At 45.0% G+C, this 20,339-nt stretch overlaps 1 protein-coding gene across 4 annotated transcripts in view; it reads left to right on the forward strand.

Annotated features, from left to right (window-relative positions):
• Positions 1-20,339, forward strand: part of LOC124209723 (eye-specific diacylglycerol kinase-like) — a 48,177-nt gene that overhangs the window by 11,401 nt on the left and 16,437 nt on the right. For 2 of the 4 annotated variants that reach the window (XM_046607861.1, XM_046607862.1), the window contains exon 1: positions 7,338-7,808. The exons of 1 other annotated variant lie outside the window; for it this stretch is intronic. The gene's annotated coding sequence lies outside the window, so the exon portion shown is untranslated. Of the gene's footprint in view, positions 1-7,336; positions 7,809-20,339 lie in introns of those variants that run through there. One more of the 4 variants, XM_046607863.1, reaches the window with a different exon arrangement.

Raw genomic sequence — 20,339 nt, forward strand, 5'->3', positions numbered from 1 at the left:
GCAGCCTTCTTCTTTTCACAACATGCGTTTTAAATTAAATCTTCAACCGGAGGCTGCATTGTGCAGAATCGACCATCCGGCAACATTTTTACATTTTTTTCCCTCCCCCTCTGACGTCATCTTTTCAAGTTTTTCTTTTTTCTTTTTTTCGCTTCAAAATATTATTCACTTTGCATCTTATTCTTCTGCTTGCCCAGACATTTTTAATAAGAGTCATCATCATGTTCACTTAACCGAAATCGTTCCTCCAAGTCGGTTCTCGTTACAATTCCGCCAGCGAAAGTTCTCCGAGCAGACAACATGTACAGAGACTGGCCAATTCGTTTCTTTATAAGACTGGACAGTTTCTTTTCGCCATAGTGCACGCTTTTTTAATTTTCCCGGCCAACACAACACAATAGCAGCCGCGTGAACTTGGGATGTCGGGGGCTCAAGGGCAATCGACCGCGCCAACTTGTTGTAGAAAAATAAGGCTCCAACGCGGCTTCCGTAACAGTTTGGGGGAAGGGATTTAACTCCCGTGTGTACCTTACAGCTCTTTTTATTGCCTCTTCTTGATTCGTTACCCCATTAATTGATGCTGTGACGTCAATCTAACAAAACCCCTTGGATATTACTTTCCGATGCGAGTGACCCGCAGGTGAACCAATCAGTCGCCTCCCACCCTTTTCTCAATGCTAAAGGTGACGGGGTTTTTCTACGTGTATCCGTGGTTTTCTTACAATGCGATCAATCCTTGTCTTTCTCAGTTCCTACATACAAATGGATACGTAATAGTGTCTACGTTTCGACAAAAGAAAAGAAAACAAAAACTCTTGATTCGCATTACCGTTGTTACACTCGAGAATAGGCCCTGTATATCCTCTTTTGTAATGTTTTGAATTGAATCCAAAAGTTGGAAGCAAAGTCAAAGAGGCTGTGCGTAATATCCAAGTTGGAAAAGAGAAAATAATGACTAGTCGTGCGAGGCATTAGAGAGTCGTCGTCGTCGTCGTAGTCGTAGGAGCTTACACACGGTGCCGAATTCGGCCCGGATTGTATTGATCCAACTTGTGTGTGTGTGTGTGCAGCCTGAGCGCGGTACCGGTAGCTTTCGTCATTGTATACATTTGCTGGACGCCAAGGCCGTGCTCCTCTGTGTGTCTATGCAACTGAAAATCAAAGCTGATTTCCATTTTAACGACCGCAACTGATTTCGCCATGTTTCACCTCTGCGAACCTGCTGCCCTCTGCTCTGCAACCGGACCAGAAGTCAATTTCCGTCTTGTTGAATATTGTATTACCGCAGCAGGAAAGATTGTGTGTCGCCTTACTATGTGGAAGTCGTGGAGACACGCTCCGTGTCGTGCAAAAAAAAAATCTAAAACATGGAAATTGGCTGCGAAGATGTGTACGTACTATATAGAGTCGGGATCGACAACCCGGCTTGGTTTTATTTGACTTTTTTCTAACGGCAAGAGTATATAGAATAAGTTTTGTTTTTCTCTCTCTCTCTCAGCGTCTTGAGTTCATGAATGAGTAACTGGCTAAGAGTTCAGGTAAAAGCCTCGTTCTCTTTTCAATGATGTGCAGGGGAAAGGGCGGCTGAGTTTGCGTCATCCGGCAGCATTCGAGTGCGTCTGATTTTCTTTTCTCCTCCGCTTTGATGCTTGAAAAAGAAAAACAAAAAAGGCCGGGAGTACCGACCGATGCGGCGGGAGTCCTGCTGTGTGCCGAGCCGAGCCACTGAAAAATGTATCGACCACTCCATTCGTTTTTGCCTGTGCACTTTTTCTTTTTCTTTTGATGGCTTTTCTGATTTGAGTTTTTTTATTTTTTTTTTTTTTTCTTTAGCTCGCCAGTTGGATATACCAACTAATTCACTCACGGAACTAGTTTATTTATCATTTTGTTTTTTCATGATTTTTTTCCTCTCCTCCCTTTTTGCGTTTATGACGTCGTTCCTTGTCTTTTTATCACGTAATTTCTTTCCCGCTCATTAATTTCCTTCTTCTATGGGAAATGAGCATTCTATTGTTTGGCAGCTAAAGTAATGGGGATGGCTGCTGCTGCTGCGGCAATTTACAGACTCATCATTATCTATCCCGAGCCCGAGCTTTGCTCGTTTAGCGCCACGAAAATTGTTATTTGCCATCTACGCTAGATACAATATCCGTCTTGTCGATTGTTTTTTCCCCTCCATCCCTTCAATGACATTTATAATCACTTTGTGTGATGGTGGCTCGGTTAATGCTATCACAGTTATTGACCCCCTTCTTCACTTGTTGCAAATGTGATTAACCCGAGTTGTTTCCCACCCTTTTTTTTAATGCAGCGGCTTACGGGTTGTTTGAGACTCTTAACACACTTTCAGGATAAAATCCCATTTCGTGTACCTCTTGATTGATTCGTCACCAGTAACGACCACTTATCACGAAAAAGCACTTTGGGAGAATTTCATTGAGCCAATTGTTTGGACGATGTGAATCGTTTTGAATCGTAGCGGGTGTCGTTCCCATCGCGTTCGTCGGGTCGATAACAATCAGATTTGCAACAGCAATCGTTTAGACAACCCCCGCCGAACCAAACTTGCACTCTTATTATCTTGCTGACTGCACCTAGTGTATTAATTCTATCAGCAGTGTTATGTTGAGTACACACAACTTCAGCGGGATTTCGCAGCGAAAAACCAGTCTGTACCGGTACGCGTATACTATACACTCTGGTCTTATTTTGCAGCTGTATGGTTTTCAATGAGGAAGAAGACGGAACTGATAACGGGCGGGGGGGTCCAAAAGGAAATGTTTTGCTTGTTGGCTTCCGTGCATCAGCTTCGATCAATTCAATTATAAGGTACATACAGCAGAAAAGGTTAGACTTTTCCAGGGCTTCTTTTCGCCGACTACCGTTCCGTCTCCAAAGACTGGCTACTTGTCAAACCGCCAATTGTCACACAAGTTTCTCGCCTGTTTTTCTTTATTTATTTTTTAAATGATTTTTTTCTTGTTGCCAATGTTCTTACTATGGGCGCTCGGTACAGGATTCAGTCCTAGTCTCCCGAAAATTTCGCCAACACAGTCATTTATTTCTAAAGTAACTAGGTACAAACAGGAAGCATTCCGGGAATAAATCGAGATGAAGCTTAGAAATAAGACCCACACGTGTGTGGTGGCTTTTTCCCAGTCTTCTCGTAACTCGCAACGATTTCGTTTAATACACGTCGTAACGTACTAGCATTTATTTCTTCGAGTTTGAGAGCGGAAACAGTGTTGAGCTTTTACGCGCTGACTTTTGAGAGGGGCCATCATCTTTAGCGATTACCGGGCCAAAAAAATAAAAAGAAGAGTGGTAAGTCGGGACGGGCGAGTGGGCTTATCTCGAGAATGGATGGATCACTCTTTTATCGCTCTATTTCTTTTAATTTCTCCGGGCATTTCCTCGTCTGTCCACCTCGATTGTTGAATACGAAATGGAATGACCCTTCCAGCTTTCGGGCGGCTTTATATATTCATGAGATTTGTCAAATGACGGACGGGCAACTCAATCGATGCTGCCGTGAATACGTCACGTTTGGGCATCGATTATTAGCGCTAGCAGCTGAAAACAGCACGTGTTGTTAGCAACTCTGTAAGGAAGAAAAAGATAAAAAGACAAAAGAGAGTAGGCAACTTCGACCCGAAAATAGCGGATCGATTCTTTCAGCCGGCCTCCTTGTCTCTTTTTAATGCATGTATCCGGGATGCCGGCCAAGCGCCTATGAAGCTGGACTGCTCTAATGAGAAATTCCAATCCTATTAGGGAAAAACGGACAGCTAGTTGACTCTTTGATGGCTTCAGCAGTCTAGGGGGTGGACATGTTGCGTGGGACACAGAGTGCCAGTACGTCTCCGACTGTCGATCAGAAACTTTTTGCCTGCAGCCACCATGCCGTAAGTCGTTCAATCAATCCAACCCAACACACACACAAAAAAAATACCCCGTTGCGCGTCCAACGTCGTCGTAGATATGTTGATTTTTAACTCCCGCTTTTCCCCGTACTACTTTCTCCCCGGTATTCGACTGGAACGAATGGAATGTCTTGTTGCATTCCGTTCGCTTCAAGCTGCTGGGCCATACCACCCAAACGAAAAAAAAATAAAAGGCCAGCCCACATCTTTTGTCCCGTTTGAAAAAAAGAAAAAAAAAATCCCAAATTCTTTGCTTTATCTATTTTTATTATTATCCGCCTTTTTTCTTTCGACAGGAAAAGGAAAAAAAAATTTCATTGCGCGTCCAGTTTAAGCTAGAATGTGCATTTAGCATTTTTCAGGGGCATTAGCCACCCGCCACGCCGATTTTTTCTGTTGTGCCCCGATTGGCTCGTCAATCGTATCAAGTTGAACGTAAATTAGATAATCTCGTGGCTCTATATATAGCCTTCATTCCGAGTGTGTCGTTTAATATCATTAAGAAGATGCGCCAATTGCGTCGTCGATGGAGAGAGGTCGGCGATATACTTGTCCTTCTGTACAGCGAGAGAGAGAGGGAGAGGATTAGACATGCAAGTTGAGAAAGTTGCGACTGCCGACACCCAAGATGAATCACGACAGCCGACGATCAATATCCCCCCCCCTCACACAGTACACTAAAGATCTTACTGTGTAGAGTAGCCCCCCTCCGACCACCACCACCGCCACCTAACCTTGCTAGCGTTGATAGAAGCACGTTATCATCATTCTAGCGATCTTAACACGTCTAAGTAAATGCATAAAGGGCCGGGCCAGTGTGTGTGTGTGCAGTAGAAGGGGCGAGCAAACACAAAGGTGGATATATCATGTGAAAAGAATCCAGAGAATGAAAACTGTGTGCGTAATCAAATAAGCTGTTTGAAAATGTCACGCCAACTTCTCCTGCTCCATACCTGCTCTAGTTCATTCTTCATCCTATTTGCTGGGCTCTCCCAAACGGCCGTCAGCTGCCGACTGCGGCGAACTCTTCCGTCGGGGGACGGATGGCCCGCGCTCGATCAATGGGACTCAGTCACGATTTTTCCCTGGTCCCTCAAAAAAAAGTAAAAAAAAGAAAATAGAAAATAGAAAGAAAGAAGCGCTCGATATTCTTGACAAACTATTTGCGCCATTCAAACGAAAATGAAAGTACTATATGTGCAGGCCGTTTTTTTTCCCTTTCGCCCCCCATTCCATTGTTGTTTCTCACATTGTCTGTCTACGTTTTCGTCTATCTGAAACAGCCCGTTTAGAATTGTTTTTGGGATGGTGCACATGACGTGCACAAAGTCCTTGTAGCCGGGGTCGTTTTGGATAACTTGTGTGTGTGTCGGGAGATATAGCAAATGGGAAAGGTGTGGGAGACACAACAGGTCTATAAGATGTGCACAGCCCCAGCGACACATAGTGTCTGACATGGATGTAATTACTCTTCGACATATTGTGAAAGACGGACACACCATCTGGGTCGCCGCCCCCCTAAAACCCTAGGAACTTTGGGTCGCCCATAGTTTGTGTTGTTTTCTAATTTATAGTAATCCCCAACTCTTCATAATTCACAAAGCGTCGGTTGGTGCACCGTACCCCCCACCCGCCGTTAGCTGATGAATGCAGAATGCTGAACTGCTCCTGCAGCAGCAGCAGCAGCAGCAGTAGTAGCCCAGTTAGAGCATCAGCTAAAAGCGTAGGTAGGAAAAAATCAATGAATGAAGGCACGGATGTGCGAGTTGCTTCTGCGTTCGCTGCATTCGTAAAGGAAACAAAACGGTCATGTGGGGGGGGGGAAGAGAGAGAGAGAAAGAAAAGTTGCAGAAAGCAGTGGAACACGCAAAGGTGGCATATCGACCAGTCGTCAAGAAGCAGGGACATGAATCGTCACGGATCGCCTGCGTGATATCCAACAACCCCCCTCCCGACAAAAGGCGCAGGAAGTAAGGGTGAAAAAACTCAGTATGTAGTAGGTTCGGTCGGGTTTTTTGTCAACTTTTTTTTTATTTTGTTACGGGAAACCAGCAGAAGGGCGTCCATCAGCACGGCTCTCGCTGGTAAAACATGACAAACAGTCGTAGACCGTTAGTCCACACTTGGTTGTGCCCATAATCATTCCCATACACGTTATGATTCACGCGGCTAAGTGGGGCAAAAAAAATTTTATTTTATTTTTTTCCAGAGAATCAATAACGACGAAACAGTAGTAGACGTAGGCTTGTCAGCAATGGGCATTGAATCAACAAAATGGTGAAATAGCGCTTGTTGCGCTTTTCTCCATTTAGGGGGAATTCATTTGTCCAGCAAACAGCCGCCTTGCGTGATGTAGGGTCAGTACCTACAGTCCTACAGCACACTTGCGAGTTGTATAAATGTTCATTACTCTTTGATGCGTTGATTGTTTTGTTTGTTGATTTTTTTTTCTCTTTCTCTCCATTCGGTTTGGGTTTTTTTTTTCATTTTTATTTCTTTTCTGGCCAGTCTTTATCGCTGCTGGCGGCGGCTATATCTTTTGAGAAATGTTGTGAACGCGATACGCATGTCTGATTTATCATTTGAGTCTCGTAATAGGTTGCAATGCATTGAATTACCGATGGCACAACCCAACAATCACCATCAAACTGTTGAATCGTTGATAACGTCGAGTTGCCTAGCTAATGGTTGAAGTCCCCTGGCGACTACGCTGGCCGTCCAGCCAAAAGTGATGATTATGCGCCCGAGGTTAACTGCAAGGTCGATATTACACCAAAGGGGTACTACTTACCACTACTACCCACGACATATAGACTGTGGTACTAACTGGTTTTCCCTAAACTCTGGCTGCCAGCTGGCCCTCTCCATGTCTGCGTCGACTTTTCCAGTCGAGAATTTCACTTTGGTGGTCGGGAGAGATGTTTATGCTAACCGATTCAACCCGAAACTTCTATTTGCAAGCCATTTCTCGCTCACGAGAGGCGCTCACCTAATAAAGTAGAGCTACCACCACCGCTACCTTGACCGACTGGTGAAATGCGGCAGCTAGTATACCCGATGTGTATACTCGAGCTGTCGACTGTGGAATTATTGGCCCCTTCAATCTGCTCGCCTTGCCGCTCCTCCCCCCTAAACTTCACTTATACAAAAAGTCGGGAAATAAAAGAGACAAAAAAACCAAACCAAAATGTCCCGTCTGTGCACAGCTTCCTCCGACTAACTTTGAGTTCGCGTGTCATCATTTTCGGGCAAAGGAAACGAGAGAGATGCTAGGGGGCATGCGGGAAAGAAGCTAGCTAGTGAGAGAGAGAGTAACCGTTTGGAGGCAGGGCTCTGTGTGTGTGCTGGGCCAGCAGTTTGTCGTAGTCGACGTCAGTGGCGGGAGGAGCAGCGCCGTATAAAATCGCGTTGGCTACAGGACGGCGCAGACGGCACGTAGACCGCATGCAGATTGGTCGCCCTGTCCAATTCCTCTCTCTTTTTGCTCTCCCTTGGAGAAAACATAACTCGCGTTATTCTTCTATTTTGGTTTGGAACGAACTTGGTTCAGCTGCAAAACTTTGAACGAGCCGGGTCCTTGTTCAGTGAATCATCTTGACACTACGTCGCACAGCCCCCAGTCTCGAACGGTTTTCTGGCCTCTGTGAAATTGTTTCAAGACTCGGCAGTTCAACGCCAAAGTCAAAGTGACGACGAGTTCTGATATTTGGCGAATCGATTCGCAATCGTCTTGTGTTTATTTGTTTTATTTATTTATTTATTTATTTTTTTTTAAGTTGTTGTTCTCTTCCATAAAGTGTATTAAGCATTTCTTCTTGGTTTGTTTCCTCGCATTTGGTTTGTTTTTGCGGGTGTCAGCAGTTGCCGCAACACTGCAGGAGGGTAAGCTTTTTTTTAAATACTCGCACATTATTCTTCATCGTATACCTTTCCTCTCCCTTCATCCTACGCCCTAACTAATCATCATCCATTTCGCACTTCCGCCCGACCCCGGGGTGCGAGGAGAAACCAATCTTTCCGCGTAAATCCGAGCCGGAAACAAAACGAAAAAAATAAGCGCCTCTCTTTTTCTTTTCTTCTTTTTTTTGCTTTGAGTCTTTTTTGACCCGACGCCTCTCTCTAGTAAATATAGAGCGACTGATTTCGGGCAGGCCATAGCGGGCCGGTCATTGACATTCAATCAACGATCCTCATTAAGGATCCCCGATGATCAGATTCAATTTAGAGAAAAGCTGTGCGTTTCCCCCCTTTTTTCTAGTTGATAAGAGCTAGAGAGAGAGAGAGTTGTTCGCTTGATTCCAGTGCACACACAAAAAAAAACCACTTGGAACATGAACCTGGGCTCCTGATGTGTTCTCCTGGCTCCTCTTAGATATCGGTCTGACCTTCCGTGTTGCTACGGGTTGCGTTCGTCCCCGGCTCGTGTCGCCAAAGCAGCCGTAGCTTTTTACCCCCTCCAATATCCATCTGCAGATATACACAGACCGCCTACATGGAAAAAGAAAAAAAAGAAGAAGGTAGATAGCGAGCGCTTTGGTTGTCGTCGACGACGTCGCCGACGCCTTCTGCCTCAATCTCTTTCTAGGCCCCCCCAACGTTACGCCAACCCAACCCCATATTGATCGTTTGACTGACAACTCATCGCATCCAAAAATTCTGAAGCATTAGATTTTGGCTTCCCCTTCGTCGTCTTCACACCTGAGCGCACAATCGAAAAATGTCGTGTGCCAATCCCGGGATAGACCTAAGCCTCCCCCGCCTTTTCCTAAAACGTCTTAATGATTTCACACACATTTCCGTGGGTGAAATGGTACGTGACGGTTGACACAAGCCTGGAAAAAATTTCTCCCCTTTTTTTGTGTCGTATTTCTTTCTAGTGCGCGCATTTATTGAAAATTGGAAAGGATAAAACATGAGTGTCGTAGAAATCGAGAAAGTGATCGAATCAAACTTGCTTTTTTTCGCACTGGATCGATGCATCAAAGAGTTGTTGCTACGTACACATTTCGCCTTAGATTTTTCCTTTTTTCTGTCATCCGTTTTAGCTTTGGCGCCAGTTTGGCCCATTTGAGACCTTCGTCTATCTTCGAACTGGAATGGCAATACTGTGATCCTTGCAATGATGCATCACGTTAGAGGGGAGAAAGGAAAAGAAAAAAAGAACGTCGAGCAGTCAAAACCTTGCTAACCGAATAAAAAGATTCTTATCGGAATGATAGATTACACTCTGCGCTGTTCTGCGCCGTGTATTTTTATTATTATATATCTCAGGCGAAAGCTCAGATCCGTGGTGTACCAGAATGTCGCTGTCGTATCGACATATTGCGACGCTGATTTCTTTTTTTCGATAACGTCTTCGATTGAAAATATTCGAACCGAGTTGACATTCGTACCGGGTACCGGCCCCCCTCGTGCCATTTCTTATTTTTGGGGTTTTGGGGCGAGTTAAAACGATCAAAATTCAGCATAGGTTAGGTCGCTGGATTGCTGTTTGTTTATTCCCTTTCGCACGTCAACTTTCTAGCGACTTTTCATATTTCACCCCCAAATTCTCTCGACTCTGTTGGGACCAGTGTAAGCCCCTCGGTGGGCCGGAATGTCACAGCGCGGGAGAATAAAAGGCGAGGCGGATTGTTTAAAAAGTGCAAAACCCAAATCTAAACATCCCTAGTGTTTGAAGGACGGACGTTGTTGCCGTCGTTTCTTCTTCGCTATTGGGCGATGTGCCGTAATGTTATTATTCAATGTGCGTGAGTTGGAACAGAATAGAGTGTATATCTAATATAAGGCCGACAATCGCCCTTATATTATATAGCCACCTTATGTTCTCCGATTACCAATTGAAATCCCCCCTCCCTTTGGCAGGTAGCCATCCGGTGCTGCTGCGCTGTTGCTCTCTTGGTTTTGTCCCTTTTGACTTTCAACAACATCCTACCTTGTATTAGATAAGTGATGTTCATACACTACTTAACACTTGGTTCGAACCGAGTGGATCCTCTGCGTCACCCACTCTCTTCTTCCTCTCTTTCTATAATGCACAAAATGCGTCATCCGTGTACGTGTGTGTGTTGGTGTGCGTGTGCGCGCGCCAGAGACTACCTCTCGCTCCCGGGCTTCATTGAAATGTAATATGCATCTCAAATTCAACGAGTTGATTTGCACACTGTGCAAACCTTTTCCCCTCCCTCAGCCCCCTTCTTCGCCCGTGTGTGTCCTCGGTGCCCGTCGTCGCGACGGCCGACACAAACGTTCCATCTTTTTCAGTGTCGAACTATCTTCTTGGTTCGAAATTGGATTGGGCTCAGCTCTCTGTGTGTGCTGTGTGTGCTGGCAGCCCGACGACGACCCACCCGAATACGGCCAGCAGTACCCACACACACATACAACAATCAACATCTTCTCTCATCATCCTCTCTCTCTCTCCTCTGGATGGCTTTTATGCAAATATACAAGGACTGGCCCGTTTGGTTGTCTGCTGCGCCAAACTATTATAGGATTCGTTTCCTTTCTGGCTTGTTCTTCTGACACACAACGAAAATAGAATTCAAATAAAATCAAGGTAGTAGTAGTAGTAGTACACATATACAAAGGAAATTGTTTAGTGTATCCCCCCGTTTTTTTTTTCTCTCGGCCGGATTTAGTTTAGAGAGCTGGGAGGATGCGAAGGGGAGTCAGCTCTTGTGTGTTTCATCTACCCTGGGCTGTCTACAGACAGACGATGATCACGCGACCGGTTGCTCTCTTTGTTTTCGTTGGGTGGATTCGATTGTTGTGCGTGTTTTTTGTCTCCAGGCAAAGGCCCCTCTTAAAGTCGACAAGCCCTCTCGACCCCCTCACCCATATAAGAACGGAAGGCGTTCTGAGAAGGATAGATTCGAGTGCAAGTTTTTTTTGTTTTGTTTCTTCTTCTTAAACTTAACATTTTCGTTGTTATTTACGAGCGAGAGACTAGTCTGACAGGTACAGAGCCAATTTGTCTATGTTAGTCAAGTCCGGTCAAAATCGCCTTGTAGGCCTAATAACAGCCAACATAAGAGCGGGAGGGATTGGACAGTGACACATACGCTGGCGTTATAGAAGCTGTCCAATCAACTCGGCTGTTATCCGCGAGCACGTTGCGATGATGTCAGCATCCATCAACCCGTCGTCGTCGTCATGGTATCTTCTTTTCCATTCAGCGCCCGCCCGACTGCGACGCCCGCTCGTCAGCCGACTCGACGGCACCGCATTTCGTTGGCATTTCGCACTCGATGCTTCTCTTCTTCTTCTTTTTATTCTGTCTAAATCCCCATGGCGTACATATTCCACCCCCCGTTGTGTCGAGAGTTTTTGTTTTTTCATTATTTTATTTTCGCCTTGGGCTTGCGAAAGGCCTCGAGATTGCGACTTCTTATATCATGTCTTTTTTAATAGTACTTGCATTTCTTATTGCCACTGCAATGTCTCTGCAACATCTCGTTATGTGTCGCAGTGGATAGACTACGCTGTCTATCTTGCACACACAAATGCATTGTCGTCGACGAGGGCAGTTCTAACAGTCAGCTAGAGAGAGAGAGAGTATTGTACAATGTACATATTACATTGGACGGGAGTATTATTATACTACCAACGAGATGGTTTTTCTTTTCTTTATTTTGTGAAGGTAATTGGGACAAGAACCACTGAAATGTTGCGCACTTGTCCAGACAGAGAATTTCTTGGGTTAGCAGCTCGTTATTGTTGTTGTACCACCAAGTTAAGACGGGACTTGATCCGCTTCGAGGGGGAAATCCTATTATCAAGTACGGCCATGTCGTTTCTGGCTTTCAGCCGGACTGAATATATTGATGCTCGTAACGGCGCAGTAGTTCATCACGATATACTAACCAACTTCACTGTTATCTCTCTCTCTCCCGTTTTAACTGCGAAAAGCCACTAAAATATTGAACTTGGCCAAAAAGTTAGTGCTCTGGCTGTGCATTAGAATAATTTTGGTAAAGATATTTGTCAGTGCAATTTGTCGGGGAATAAGTGCTCGGGCTCTTTTGAAGTGCTTTTTCCCACACTTTCTCACGTTTGGTCGCCGCGACCGCGGCAGGAGTTATATCTCGCCACTAACGAGCCAAGAACAACGCAATTGCATATTGTAAGGTGTTCATCTTGTCGGTCGTGACTGAACGTCCGAGCAAAAAAACAAGCGAACGTGTGAGAGCTATTTGCAATTTGCATGAAGGTGGTAGCCACAGCACAGCAGTTGAGCCGGTTGGTAGGTATCGGCCACCTTTCTACACAGACGGCCAGCAGGGCGGCAGTTAAGCAAAGTGCAGCGGGATACCGCGCTTACCTCCCATTATAATAAATATTTCATAAATAAGAAAAAGAAAGAAAAAATGCTCGTCTTGGTACGATTGGAGCTCGAGGATTCACGGCAATTATCTCTTGATATGGCGAGCCAGCCGATGCTCCCGCATTTTCCTCTCTCTCTCTCTTCTGTGCAGGCCATCGAGGCCTACCTGAGCCGAGAGTCGAGACGATGGCCCGTGGCCGTATGTATTTGTCGTTATTGCCGAGTTAACTAAGCGATTCGTCACGGAATGTTGGTTCTCTCTTTTTGATTATTATGGCTGTGCCCATTATTTTTAGCCTAATTCGAGGCAATCAAAAAGAAGCGTTTGCGTCCGAGGCCATTTGTAAATATTGCAGCAGTTGGGTGCTCCTCTGGGAACCTCTCTTTTTTTCTTTTTTCTTTTATTTTAGAATAGACGGGAGGCAATTTGAATTGCGAGAGGGAAAGTCATCAATAAACAGTTTGGGTTTTTTTTTATGATCGGCCAGTGCGAGCGCACATCATCCGTGAATCGACTCCTCCTACCGTTGACGACGATGTACTGCTGCCGTATTTAGTCTGGTAGCAATTTCGAAAGTTTGCTTCTTTTTGGTGTTGTCAAGCACGTATCTGGCCCTGGTTTGCTGTACGTAGTACCTTTTTTTTTATTTTTTTTTATTTCCACCGAAGTTATTATCTATAGCGGATCTCGATCGCCAGATTATTGAGATAAATGCCCTGAGGAGCCAAAATGGTTAAAAAAAAAAGAAATGGGGTAGTAGTGGAGATACGCAGCGATGCAGCTACTCTCTACTCATCTTTAATCGTTTCCTCATTTCCTTTTGGTTAAAGATAACGAATTTTCCGAATTTTGTAATCGATTGGGTTTTCGCTGAACCTCCCTTACCCATTGGTAAAGCCCTTTTGGAGAATACTAAATTAATATGGCGGATAATTCGATTTCGGCTCGAAATGCAATTGACGAGAGCGCGGACGTTAACATTCTGCGGCTAAGGCGGTTCAGTCAAATTTCTTAGCTTCTGGCCGCTATTTCTCATTCTTGACAAGCGGTTCGTGAGCGCTCAGGCATTCCCTTTTATTTTCTCTCTCTCTCTCTCTCTCCACTTGTCTGCCGCAAGAGCATCAACCATAATTCCAAAAATAGTCAGAATTCGCTTTTTCTTCCGATTCATTCTTCTTCTGAAATATTTGTCGCGCTATCACATCTGACGGACAACAGAATGGGCCCATGTGGCTGACGATGGTTGTCCGTATATCGCCCACATTGGAGAGCGTTTTTCATTCATCTTGGCCATTGATCAAATGTCACAGTCATTCTCGGTAGATTTATCTCTCTCAGGCTATTGGTTATGGACAACAACACCAAAACAAGCATCTGTCAGAGCAGTGAGGGGAAAGTTCCAGTTAGTTTTTGTTGTTGTTGCTGTTGTTGCTGTTGTTACCGTTGTGTATTGTCGCTGCCTCGATGGAATCGAAAGAATGGCCATAGATGAATGTGTTGATACCCGTTGCGTCAGCGTATTAGTGCCACGGCCATTTTCCATAATCATGCACAACTGGTAATTGGAACAAGGAGCCTGTGTTCAGCAGTTTTTTTTTCTTTTTCTTTCTTCTTTTCTTTTTATTGTTGTTTTCCTTGAATAGTTAATCAGTCATGCCTTTCTGGGCCATCACACTTCATCTTTTATTCATAACCGAATATGCAGATTGTAAAGAAACCACGATCAAACAAGTTGAACATTTTCTTTTTTTTTTTAGTTTTGAAATGTTCTGCGACTAGTTAACGTTTTTTAAGGGGGCTAAAAAGAAAAAGAATAAAATATGGAAACGCGGGGAATATAAGCGGCAAAGTCAGGTCTATAGCTAGAGAGAGACGGTGGTGTGGCAGCAGGCAGCCCGTGTGAAGTCTAATCTTAATGAAGATCTCGGATCGCTGTGAGTGTTTCGTCTTGGGGGTGCGGATGCTGTTGGTTGAGCTCTTTGAGTCGGAGTGCGTTGTTGACGTGGGAGAGACTAGAGAGAGACACACAAGTCGCAGTCGACCATCTTGTTGAATGATTTCTCTTGATTCTTTCGCCTCAGTCGACTCGCAAGTAGATAAGGAGGAAGACCATCTGGATCCGTCAACGATGAGCGCAGCATGCTCGGCCGGCTTTGGCTGCGCTTGTTTCCAACTGTGTAGATTCGGCCAAAGAGGAGAGAGAAGAGAACGCGCGCGCCATGTTTAATTAACGTGACAGCTCAGTGTCACACAGCTGACTGGTCACCACCGTGCCTCTCGACCTCTTAACTTTTTTTTTCAGTCAGAATTATTATTATTATTATTTGTTCTTTCTTTCTTTCCTTCCTTCTTCTTGCCTTGGAAGATCTTTAGGTTAATTACTTTGCAGCTCGTTTATCTCGTGACAATCTTTTGTTGTGCACTAGAGTCGAGAGAGATGATGACAAATCAAATAACGGATCTGGTTCCAGCCCCGTAATCTCTCTCTCTGATATTACGGCCTATATATTATTACACCAGTGACCCCCCCGTGTAATCTATCTAGTCTTGGCCGGGTATTGGATGCTCTCCTGCTCTAATGCATCAGATGCTGAATGAATCAATAGGTGGTGATTGATCGTCAAGCCGTCGACGATTATGATAATGATGATGCAGCAGCGGCAGCAGCAACCATAATGTATGTAGCACACACTAAGTACTGTTCGTTTAATGTGGCCGAGGTCTTACACGCTCGCCCATATTGTCCGATTCGCTATGGGAAAAAGTAGACAACACTTTTCTTTCTTTTCTTTTTTCTTTTCACGGAGAGAGAAGAGAAATGAAGGGACACGAGAGAAAAGGAAGAAAAAAAAAGAATACGGCGGCGAATCGATAGTCGTGCAATTCCTGAGGCACCGTCTTGCTGGATAAATGGATTCGGATCCGGAGTCGCCGCCGTGCGTACACACAGACACACACACAGTGCTGGATTGCACTGTGTCCCGTCTAGAGCGCACACCGACCGCTATAGATCTCAATAGTATTATTTTTAGCCTAGCGCGTCCTATTAGGTGGGGCGTCCCAGACGGGACAACAAAAAGAAAAAGAAAGGAAACAAGAAGAAGTGAAAGAAGAACCGTCTGGCTATAAGAAGAAGAACGAACGAACGAAATGCACGTTGGATAATATCTCGTCGTCGTCGTCGGGAGCTATTGTGTGCCCAGCGTGATCACTCAGCGCGGGCCGGCCTTGGGGACACGCCATTCTCGTTCTAATGAGATGGCCCGCCCTTTTTCGCCTCAGACTATGTGACCTGATAATGGCCGGAGCACTCACAAATGAAGAGAAAAGGCTACGCCATCTTTTATCCGACATGATGATGAACATTCGAATTGTTAGTGCCCAAGTGCCGAGAACCTCCTTTGCCTCATAACATATTAGATATCAACGGCTTCGCGGTCGCTGTACGCACAACTTCTAGCCCGAGCCCCACAGCGCAGCCTCTCTGGAGCTACCCTTTTTGACGGCCCTAGGTCCTCGTTGTTTTTTTGTTTTATGTCTTGTTCCGTTGGTCGTTATCCGCATCTGAACCACTTGTCTTATGCAGACCGAATTTGGGGATTTTGATAATGACGAGAGACAGACTCCCGCACGCACAAGCCAAAAGACGGACCGTCTGTTTTTCTCCTTTATTCGACGGTTTCAACCCAAACCCCCGTATCACTGCCGTGTTGCCCACTTGGTTGCCAGCAGACGTCTGTATGTAGCAAAAGTCTTGTCGCTTCGTTAAACGAACGGCACGCACGCGGCGTTTGTTAGCGCAATCAACACGCAATCAACGCGCGTCTCATCGATGCGTGCAACTTTTTCGGGGCAGACTCGAGTTGGTTCCTCTCTCTTTGCTCCTCTTTGGCCATCATCGAGTGGCAGACGGTGCATCGACGCGTTCTCCTTTGTTTTCTTTTTCCTCTTGCCTTCGTGCACCGTTGGATAAGCTCGTTCATCTAGACGTCACTAGAAATACAAAAATAATAAAATGAAGCCTTTTGGGAAAAGAATCTAACGATTTTTCCCTTTTTTTTTCCTTTTTAAATTAAAAAAAAAGGAAGGAACAAAAGAGAGAAAACAATCGTAAAAGTTCAACTTCATTCTCTCAACTGCCGACTCACGATTGGTCCATAATTCACGAACGCGCGCACTCGCTCACGTGATTACATGACCGAACGTCTTGGCCTTATCTGGACAGGGCAAGCTGCTGCTCTTAGCATTTCTTTTTCCAGGAAATTTAAGATTTCTTTTTTTTTTTATTTTTAATTCCCTTTTTTCACTCGAATTGTTTTTCTTGCCTTTGTGGAAGGAATTAGCGGGCGAAAAGTTCATCTCCCTCGCCAAGGCGTTACGTAAAAATTGCCTTTTTTCTTTTTTCTTCTCGGTATTGCCTTTGTCGATTGCCATCTTCCCGCTCCGCCTTAACGGTTGTGAAGTAGCTCTGTATAGAGAGAACAACATGGAAGGAAGGAAATTCGATCCCGGATAGTTCACGTCCCCCGCCATGTTAAAGGTTAGACCGGCACGCAACGTGACGTCGACATTCAACAATTTACGAAGCGGGCGCACTGGATGTAGTTGGCGATTGACGAGTCATGGCCTCTCGCCCTTGTTGCCGTTTTGCTTTCTCAATTCTCAGCTTGGACATTATTTAAGCCGGTTGGTAGGCCCACAGCACTCAAGAGAGACTGTGTAGATCTATTCTGGCACTTTGCGGTTACGTGAGCAATGATCTTTCTTTCGTTCTTTTTTTCCTGAATTTTTCAATACTCCTGTCGAGCTCGCCGAAGAGACAGACACCGTGACTTGTTGTCTCTCGTTTATTTTTCATTTTGATTTGGTTGTTTTCTTACACAAGATCGCGGAGAGATTTCGAAAACCCCGAAAACAATCTCTTTCCGTTTCTTTTCTTTGACGTAACTGAAGTTGTTTTCCCACTTCTTCTGTCTCTCTCTCGTTCAAAGAGAAACGTCTGTGTGTGTGTGTGTGTGTCTGTATGTCAAGGGCGCATCCAGTCAAAGATAAAAACAGTCAACCGTGGGCGCATACCTGAATAAGTGAATATACCTGAAGAAAAGTTGCAGGCCCCCATTGCGGCGCCATCTATCCCGTCGAAAAAAGATGCGCACTTCCGATGATTACTTTTCGCTCATTAGTGAAAGTGACGAGTCGGCTGTAAAAATGTCTCGTTTAAATCTATTTCCAAACAAAAAAAGAAACAAAACAAAAGTGAGGACATTTCTACTGGGATAGTGTGGAAGCAGTCTCAGCTATTTAAAGAACTTGTCGGCGGTTACGTGAGATCAGCTCAACATCACACCGCTGTCGTCATCGCACATGTGCCAAAGAAAATCTCAAGTTTAAATCTCGTCGTAATATGTTGTAAGTTTCGAGATCTACACACAAAGTTGGGGTAGGGGTGGGGATAAGCGTATGGATGGCCCACTCGAGTTGGCGAATTTTCTATTTGGAATTGTTGGTGACTTGAGCTCTTCGGAGAAAGTGATCAAGATAAACGGCGTCCACTGGTGGTAGTAGTAGGAGAGTCTAGTCCCCCTGTTTTTAATGTTGCAGCATTGAGAACATGTTCAACCCCGCTGATGAATGGTGGAACGAACACCCCTGCTAAATTGCCCGATAACGAATCCCAAACGGTGTGATTCATTCAGAATAAGCCCGAGTGCTGCTGCTGTTTCTTCCACTCTTTTAAGTGCGCTATGCGCTGCATCCGGTCGTTATCTTGTACACGGTCGCTCTTGTGGGTTGGCCCCTCGCATTATTTCACAATAGGTTGACGTCGAGCCACGTATATAATAAAAAACCAGCTCTCTCCCCGGAGAAAAAAAAAAGAGTCTTATGGCGTTCAAATGCAGAATATAGGCCTTTTTTTTGTTGGTACCAACCCGGTTGCCCACGTCCACTACAGATAAAGGGCGTTTGTAGTGGCATAAATAGCCACAGTGTACACACACTCGATGGGGGTTTGCTCGTAAAAAGTGTTTAGTATATAGGACGAGTTTTTCGGTTGGGGGGGAGGTCTGATGTTACATAGTACAACATTCGTGAAAGAGGGTTAAGTCCGTCAGTATGGGCCATTTGGAAGATGCAACAGAGCTAAGACGCTATCACTCTTGGCCGGCCGGAGCCTTGAGCTACAAGTTTTATGTGTGTGACTGTACGTGGGCATGTTTGTCACCTGAGACTCGTCGTTATAGATCTACGTACAAGGTTTTTTTATTTTCCTGGGAAAGAAAATCGAATCAAAAGCTAAAATAGGAAGACAAGCCAAGAGTCAATCCTGGGAATATACGGACTGAATAGGCCTAGAATTTCCTCTTCAGATCCGCGATCAAATTGGAAACTGTGCAGCGAGCTTAAGAGCTTTCCAACTTACGTCACCGGCAAGATGGTAGGAGGGGGGGAGAGGGGGAGGATCTGGCTGAGTGGTCTGACATGGAACGGGGAAGCGATTCGTCGTCGGTATAAACTGGACCGTTGGTCCGTTTCTAGAGCTCTTAAAAAGCACACAAGGTCGCCGGCCATCTCGCGTTTCCCCGTCATTTTATCTGTGGGTCGACATTCTAGCGCCACTCGTCGTTCACCCGTCCCACACCGCCCCATCACATCTATATTGGTTTTTTTCCGTCCAGGTTTTCGAATCTATTTTTAAAGTCGGCTGAGAATTTACACCGACACCGTCACACACACATCACAGACGCACCGTTTGCCATTATACTGTCATTCTTGTTCTAAAACAGTCTTTTGTGTATCTATACCGTTAATGCCGCCGCCGGCGCCGCCCAGTCAGGCTGTGTTTATATCTCTGCACTTTTTTGAAAGACAAAAACTTTTCGTAGTATGCGTCAATCTCGTTGTACACTTTGGAAATTTTGCGTCACTCTCCGCGTAATGGTTGATGTGTTAATCTAGTTTTATAATATCCCCAGTGGTCTATTCACTTTGCTCCGGCGGATGGAATCTATTTACAATATACATGAGCGTCGAGATTGTGTATTCAAGGGTCGTATCCCCCTCCAACTGACGCAACATTATAGCGACACCGTTTGATGGATGGTTAGAGCCCCGCAAAAGGTGACAGGCTGGTGTCTAGGTGAAACCAGTGAGGAGCTATTTGTCTTGTATAGATCCTGTCACCATAGGAGCACCGCCAAAACGCGATGGATCATCTTTCTTGACGCGCTCCCATATGATCGCGAGCGTCTATAGTATCAGTCAATTTTCACTTGCTTCTTCTTCTTCTTCTTTCTTTTTCCTATTCTTTACTACCAAACGAGAAAAATAGGTTGGCGGCTTTGACGTGAAAGAAAACGACGTCACTGCTTTGTCGAAATCATTCTCTTTTGCCGAACCTGTTCCCCCACCACAGCTGATGTCCCGCCTACTCGCATTATCCGACGGGAAACTTGATTGAATTCGAACAAGGCCCCTTCTCCTCTCTCTCTCTCTCTCTCTCTCACTCAACTTACCTTTCAACGCCCATATATATATCAATAGCCACTCTTGTGCACAAGGAAAGAGAAACGAATTGACTCACCAGCTCGCAGCTGTCGTATCTCTTAGAGGTGAAAAGGAGAACTGAAACGCCAAAGGTTATCGAGTGCGTGTGCGCGCCCCGTGATGTTTCTTGCCGATTTGAATAATCGACCCTGCGATAGTTAATCCGCCTTTTTACGTCGTCCCAAATAAAAAACATTGTTATTATTATTATTATCTACTTGATCTGTTTGGCCGAGTAATTGCGAGAGATTACAGCAGATGTGAGTGTGTACGCCGAATCAGCGAGCTCTGATCTGAGAGAGAGAGAGAAAGGCTAAGTTCTAAATGAAGCTACTTCTTGAGTTATTAATTGAATGTTACATCTCGCAGACTGTATGAACCGCAGAGCGGCCCTTCTGGGCGCAGTGGTATTGCCAAGAACAACAGCAAATTAACAGGAAGGAAGTAGCGAGAAAAGGAAGATCAGATTTAAGGGCTAGAATAGAGAAGAGTAGATGGAAAGTGAAAGAGAAAGATGTTGAAGCCGTTTCAGAGAGCATTA

The sequence above is a fragment of the Daphnia pulex genome, chromosome 12 (assembly GCF_021134715.1).
Source record: "Daphnia pulex isolate KAP4 chromosome 12, ASM2113471v1".
Lineage (NCBI taxonomy): Eukaryota > Metazoa > Arthropoda > Branchiopoda > Diplostraca > Daphniidae > Daphnia > Daphnia pulex.